The following is a 7,569-nucleotide window of genomic DNA, read 5'->3' as shown; positions in this document are numbered from 1 at the left end:
AATAGGTGCAGATCTGCAGAGGGCCAGGGCTGCACTCTTTCTGCATTTCTCCTCATCTCCAGCAGCCAGCAGCAACACTGGTCTTTGCAGGCCAGGAACCTGTGCATGATGCCTGCCAAAAAGGGAGGAGATGGAATTAAACAACCTCCAAGACTTGGAACCTCACAGAAAATTGGTATTGTTAGATTGTGAAACGTTGGGAACTCCAACTTCTTCAATGTATTAAGCAATAGTTAGGCTTGAGAGGAAAACATCCTAGTCTGCACTATTGATCCTATTGAGAGGAGAATGTCTGTGTCAGATGAGAGGTTTGACTTTCTCTGCCAATATCACGAACCAGGAAGCAAGAGTAATCCTTTCCTAATGTAGTGGCTATTGTTGGATATATGAAAGGTGCTCATAATGGGCAGGGCTTGGGGAATGCCATTTATCCCACATTAGTGCCTGGGAGGGGGTTTTTCACGTAACAAATGCTTTTGAAGGTGATGATATCGCACATGTTGAAGGAAGTTTAGATTCCACTCAGGATACAGAAGTAATTCATGAAGAGCTTCAGTTGAGAGATGAGGAAATGATTGGGCCCAGTATAGACAAACTAGAGAAGGTGGCTGTGAGAGGAAGTGATAAGACACTAAACACCAAGCCCAAATATACATATACATATACATATACATATACATATACATATACATATACATATACATATACATATATATATGGTTACAGATCAAAAGAAACCTATTCACTAGAATGACAAAGAGATTGAAGTTTAACTCAAAACCAATGATCCACTTGGTTAATCTTTCTGAAAAAAAAAAACTATATAAGAAAGAAAAACAAATGGTTGATATATCTGTCTACTAATCTATCCATACAGAAGATACTAGAAGGAAAACTCCTATACAAACTACACCCAAGAAAACACAAGAAATTAGGCATCCCACAGCAAAAAGAGAATCTCTCTCTCTCTCTCTCTCTCTCTCTCTCTCTCTCTCTCTCTCTCTCTCTCACACACACACACACACACATACACACACACACAGTAACACATTCAAAATCAGAACAACAGGAACTAACAATCATTGGTCATTGATATCTCTCAACATCAACAGGCTCAATTCACCTATAAAAAGATAAGGGCTAACACATTAGATATGTAAACAAGATCCTCAATTCTGCTGCATATAAGAAATACTCCTCAGAAACAAAGATAGACACTACCAGAGTATACAGGGGTGGACAAAAGATTTCCAAGCAAATGTCCCCAAGAAGCAAGCTGAAATAGCCTTTCTAATATTTAATAAAATAGACTTTCAACCAAAAGTAATCAAAAGAGATGGGGAAGAACACTTTACACTCATCAATGGAAAATTCCACCATGATGATGTCTCAATTTTGAACATCTATGCCTCAAAATACAAGGGAACACACTTTCAGACAGAAAAAAAAAAAAACAAAAACCTTTACTAAAACTCAAAACACATGTGGAAACCCACACAGTAGTAGTGAGTAAAGAAATTCAACACCCCACTCTCACCAAGAGGAAAGTCATCAAAACAAAAACCAAACAGAGGAACAATGAAACTAACAGAAGTTATGAACCAAATGGATTTAACAGAAATGTTATATATATGTTATATGTATGCATGTATGTGTATATATATACATATACATATATATATATATATATATATATATATATATATATATATATTTAACATTTTACCCCCCAAGAAGAAGAATATACCTTCTTCTCAGAACATCATGCAAACTTCTCCAAAATTGACCATATAATCAAACACAAAACAAGCCTCAACAGATACAAGAAAATTGAAATAATCTCTTGTATTTTATCAGATTGCTATAGACTAAGGCTGGACTTCAACAACAACAGAAACAACAGAATGCCCGCATTCTCATGGAAAATGAACAACTCTCTACTTGATAACTTGGTCAGGGAAAAAGTAAAGAAAGAAATTAAAGACTTTCTATAAAAATGAAGGCACAACGTACCCAAACTTATGGGGCACAATGAAAGCAGTGTTAAGAGGGAAATTAATAGTACTAAGTACCTTCATAAAGAAATTAAAGCGATCTCATACTAACAACTTAACAGCACCCCTGAAAACTCTAGAAAAAAAAAGCAAACACACCCAAGAGGAGTAGACAACAAGAAATAGCCAAACTCAGGGCTCAAATCAACCAATTAGAAACAAAGAAAACAATATGAAGAATCAATAAAACCAAGAGTGGGTTCATTCTATGAGACCACAGTTACTGAGATACCTAAACCACACAAACTAAGCAAGACAACTTCAGACTAATTTCACTTATGAACATCAATGCAAAAATAATCAATAAAATTCTTGCAAACTGAATACAAAAACACATCAAAAACATCCTTCACCATGATCAAGTACACTTCCTCCCATGGTTGCAGGATGGTTCATTATATAAATATCCATCAACATAATATACTACATAAACAAACTGAAAAACAAAGATCACATGATCATATCAATAGATGTTGAAATATCCTTCATGTTAAAAAAACTTGAGGGGATCAGGAATTCAAGGCAGATATCTACACATATTAAAAGCAATATATACAGCAAACCAATAGCCAACATAAATTAAATGAAGAAAAATTTAAAGCAATTCCATTCAAACCAGGGTCAAGACAAGACTGCCCCACTCTCTTCATATCTATTCAATATAGTACTTGAAGTTCTAGCAAGAGCAATAAGACAACAAAATGAGATCAAAGGAATAAAAATTAGAAAATAAGAAGTCAGAGTGTTACTATTTGTGGATGATATGTTAGGATATGTAAGCAATCTCTAAAATTCTACCAAAGAACTCCTAACTGATAAACAACTTCAGCAAAGTGACTGGATATAAAATTAACTTAATCAGTAGCCTTCCTATACACAAATCATAAATGGACAGAGACAGAAATTAGTGAAACAACGCCATTCTCTATAGCCACAAAATATGAAAATGTATAGGTGTAGCTCTAACCAAGCAAGTAAAAGATTTTTAGGACAAGAACTACAATCCCTGATGGATCTGGAAGATATCATCCTGAGTGAGGTAACCCAATCAAAAAAGAACTCACATGATATACACTCACTGATAAGTGGATATTAGCCTAGAAAGTTAGAATACCCATGATACAATTTGCAAAACACAAGAAAATCAAGAAGAAGGAAGACCAATGTGTGGACACTTCATTCCTCCTTAGACTAGGGAACAAAATACCCATGGAAGGAGTTACAGAGACAAAGTTTGGAGCTGAGATGAAAGGATGGACTATCCAGAGACTGCCCCACTCGGGGATCTATCCCATAATCAGCCACCAAATGCAGACACTATTGCATATGCCAGAAAGGTTTTGCTGACAGGACCCTGATATAGCTGTCTCTTGTGAGGCTATGCCCTGGCAAATACAGAAGTGGATGCTCACAATATATTGGATGGAACACAGGGCCCCCAGTGGAGGAGCTAGAGAAAGTACCCAAGGAGCTAAAGGGGTCTGCAACCCTATAGGTGAAACAACAATATGAACTAACCAGTACCCCCCCCCCCCCAGAGCTCATGTCTCTAGCTGCATATGTAGCAGAAGATGGACTAGTCATCCATCATTGGGAAGAAAGGCCCCTTGGTCTTGCAAACTTTATATACCCCAGTAGAGGGGAACACCAGGGCCAAGAAGTGAGAGTGGATGGGTAAGGCAGCAGGGCACCGGGGGGAGGGTATAGGGGACTTTCAGGATAGCATTTGAAATGTAAATGAAGAAAATATCTAATAAAAAGTTGAAGAAAAAAAAAGAACTACAATCCCTGAAGAAAGAAACTGAAGAAGATATCAGAAGATGGAAACATCTTCCATGCCATGGATCAGTAGGATTAATAATATAGTGAAAATGGCCATCTTACCAAAAGCAGTCTATAGATTTAATTCAATCTCCATCAAAATTCTAACACAATTCTTACAGACCTTGAAAGAGCAATTCTCTACTTTGTATGAAAAAAAAACAAAAACAAAACAAAACAACAACAAAAATCCACAAAAAAACACAAACAACAACAACCAAAAAAACAAAAAACAAAAAACAGGAGAGCCAAAATAATCCTGAACACTAAAAGAATTTCTGGAGGAATCACCATCCCAGACCTAACACTGTACTGTAGAGCAATATTGTTTCTTTTTTTAAAAAAATGCATGGTATTGGTACAGAAACAGACACATTGATCAATGCAATCAAACCAAAGATCCAGAAATAAACCCACACAGCTATGGACATTTGATTTTCTACATGGTACCAAAATCATACAATGGAAAAAAGGAAAGTATATTCAACAAATGGTGCTGGTCCAACTGGATGTCTACATGTAGAAGAATGCAAATAGATCCATATTTATTACCCTGCACAAAACTCAAGTCCAAGTGGATCAAGGAACTCAACATAAAACTGGATACAATAAACCTAATGGAAGAGAAAATGGGAAAGAGCCTTGAACACATTGGTACAGGAGACAATTTCCTGAACAGAACACCAATGACTCAGGTCTTAAGATCAACAAATGATAAATAGGACGTTTTGAAACTGAAAAGCTTCTGTAAGGCAAAGGACACTGTCAACAGGACAAAATAACAGCCTATGCAATGAACAAATATCTTCACTAATTCTACAACTAACAGAAGGTCAATATCCAAAATATATAAAGAATTTGAGAAGTTAAACTCCAAAAAAACCAAACAACCCAATTAAAAAATGGGGAAGAGATCCAAACTGAATTCTCAAGAGAGGAATCTCAAATGGCTGAGCAGTGTTCAAAATCCTTAGTCAACAGGGAAATGCAATCCAAAATGACCTTGAGATTCTACTTTACACCAATCAGTGATTTAGCAGAGACTGAAAGAAAAGTCAACTAATAACCAGCCCAACTTGAAACTCATACCATTGGCAAGCATCAATGCCTGACACTATTAATGATGTTTTTATGACAGGAGCCTAGCTAGCATAACTAACCTCTGAGAGACTCTACCCAGCAGCAGACTTGATCTGACATTTTCCTCGGGGCATAGTTTACAATCTTAGTTTAGTTTTTTACAATGTCAATACAGCACAATAAGAGTGTGTGATAAATTCTTTGAATAAGAGTGTGTGATAAATTCCTAGATTTCAAGAAGCCATGATTTTTTTTTTATTTTACCTATGCAAAGTGTTGGCAGCGTGTAAAAACTTAGCCAAGGATTGTGGATGGCTATATGAAAGAATCTAACAGGAGATTCTCTAGTTCCAAAATTCACCCGCTACCAAAATTTACTACTAAAATTTCTGCATATCCTTGTTCTACCTCCTTTTACCTCTGTCTACACAATGAAAGAGCTTTGAGATGTACAGTTTAACTAAAAGAAAACAAGTATTTTCTATGATTTAAATTCTCTCGCGCGCCTTTTCTCATGGTACAAGAGCAGAAATATAGCCATGAATGATATAACCTATAATTTCCAGATATGCCCTCAAGAGTCAAGTGACAGAACAAAGTTGCAAATGGAGTCCACGTTACATATGAGTCCTTTGGGAAAACATTGTGTGTCCAAAGAGCTGTCCTTTCAATGCATTTACTGTCCCAGATGTGTTTAATCTTGTATTCACTTTTTTCCAGTTAGAGTCATGATTATGAACAACTGTAGATTATAACAGGTACTCTGATAGAATTCTTCTAAATCATCCATAATAAAGGGACTAAATGTGATTATTCTTAGACCTCCTTTCTTTTGTTCTTTCTGTTTCTTCCTTTGCCAGAGTTGAATACTCATCACATCTCAAGAGTTACAAAATGATTCATACTTTATTTAAAGTTCATTTTGTTTTGTCTAAGATGGGGTCTTATGTAGTTCATGCTGACCTAGAACTCACTATGAAGCTCAGGCTGGTCTTAAACTCATGTATGATTTTTCTGCCTCCACCTTCCAAGTACTAGGATTATAGGTATATAATTCAATACAATGTCTTCATGTGGCTCTTTGTTTGTTTGTTTGTTTGTTTGTTTTTTGTTTTTTGTTTTTTTGAGACAGGGTTTCTCTGCATAGCCCTGGCTGTCCTGTAACTCACTCTGTAGACCAGGCTGACCTTGAACTCAGAAATCCGGTTTGTTGTTGTTGTTGGGTTTTTTGTTTGTTTGTTTGTTTGTTTGTTTGTTTCAAGTGGCTCTTACTTCATAGCATTTCATATTGAAGGAAATGTATAAAGTAATCTACACTTGCTATCACAACATGTATTCATCAGCTACTATTGAGAATACTCTCATCAAATTATTAAATATATATTGAATAAAAATCTATAACAGAATTTTGTGTAATATCCCAAAATAATTTATTCTTCAAAAAAACTGGGAAGGATTTTAGCTTATTGCTGCTATTGATATGTAGTATCAATAATAGCTAAACTTACGTAATCAGCTAGAGTCAATTTAATCTCAAACTTTCTGCAATTATCTGTAAATTCTACAGTATGCCTTGGGTATTAACTTTATCTTCAATTTTCTATATTTCCAAGTCTCCCATCTCGTCTATTAAGTGTCAGTCAATGCATTAAGTACTCACTGGCATGAAGTGCAAAGCTCATTCGTGCTCTAACATGCCGAGACTCAGATAGTTCATGACTACAAATATGAATGCCATGTGGCAATATATTGATATGCTGGGGGCAGAAGCTTTTAAATTATTGCCACTGATATATTATAACTTCTCTGATTGCTAACTTTAGTACATCCCAGAGCAAAATTGTCTCCTCACTAGTATTTAAGAGTCAAAAAGGGAGATTTTATTAATACCTAAACCCTATATCATGACACCATATTTCAGTATATGAAATATGTGTATAAGAAACAAAGAATGAGAGACACACACACAAAATGAGAATGAGTTTTTAAAATACAAATTCCATTCAGTGGTTTCATGGGGGTGGAAAATCACTGGAGTGAAGCAATAGTGACTTGAAAGGGAAAAATGTATAAAAACACAGTGTTGTTTTAGATATAATTTAATATATAGGTACTTAATGTTTAAACAGTTTTCACATACTGTTTTAATAATTGAATCCTATTGTCCAATTATATAGTCAAAGACCAAGCAAACAGGAAATGGTGCCCTGAAGTTATCATGGTTACTGTTTCTAACGTGCATTACCAGATAATACAGGTACAGTTGTGTGACTTGATGCATGAAATTAAAAACTTATTTTAACTTTAAGTCAACATTTTAACTTTTAATTCTAGGCTTGCTCTTATATACATGTTAATAAAATAAAAATATTAATTGGGACAGAAAAGTATGCTGTCAATTTACCTTGATAAGGTTTTATATTCATAATTATTAATTATCCATGCAAAGGGCTAATTTCTGAGAAAACATGGTGAGCAGTTTCAAATATTTATTCGCCCCACATGTATTCACTGCAGATATCAGGAAAACTAAGGAAAAGAAAACTTAAGGTCAGTTCTGCTCACCAAACTCAAAGCAGCACGGAGATAGAAAATTGATGCTGTTTAGTCTAAA

The 7,569-nt window shown here is 35.3% G+C and overlaps 1 pseudogene; it reads left to right on the top strand.

The window, feature by feature from the left end:
• Positions 1-108: 108 nt before the first annotated feature.
• LOC110293305 (obg-like ATPase 1 pseudogene) lies at positions 109-5,679 on the top strand (annotated as a pseudogene).
• The last annotated feature ends 1,890 nt before the right edge of the window (positions 5,680-7,569 follow it).

This window comes from Mus caroli, unplaced genomic scaffold (genome assembly GCF_978045245.1).
Source record: "Mus caroli unplaced genomic scaffold, Mus_caroli_1 scaffold_6, whole genome shotgun sequence".
Classification (NCBI taxonomy): domain Eukaryota; kingdom Metazoa; phylum Chordata; class Mammalia; order Rodentia; family Muridae; genus Mus; species Mus caroli.
This window is presented reverse-complemented; position numbering and strand designations above follow the sequence as displayed.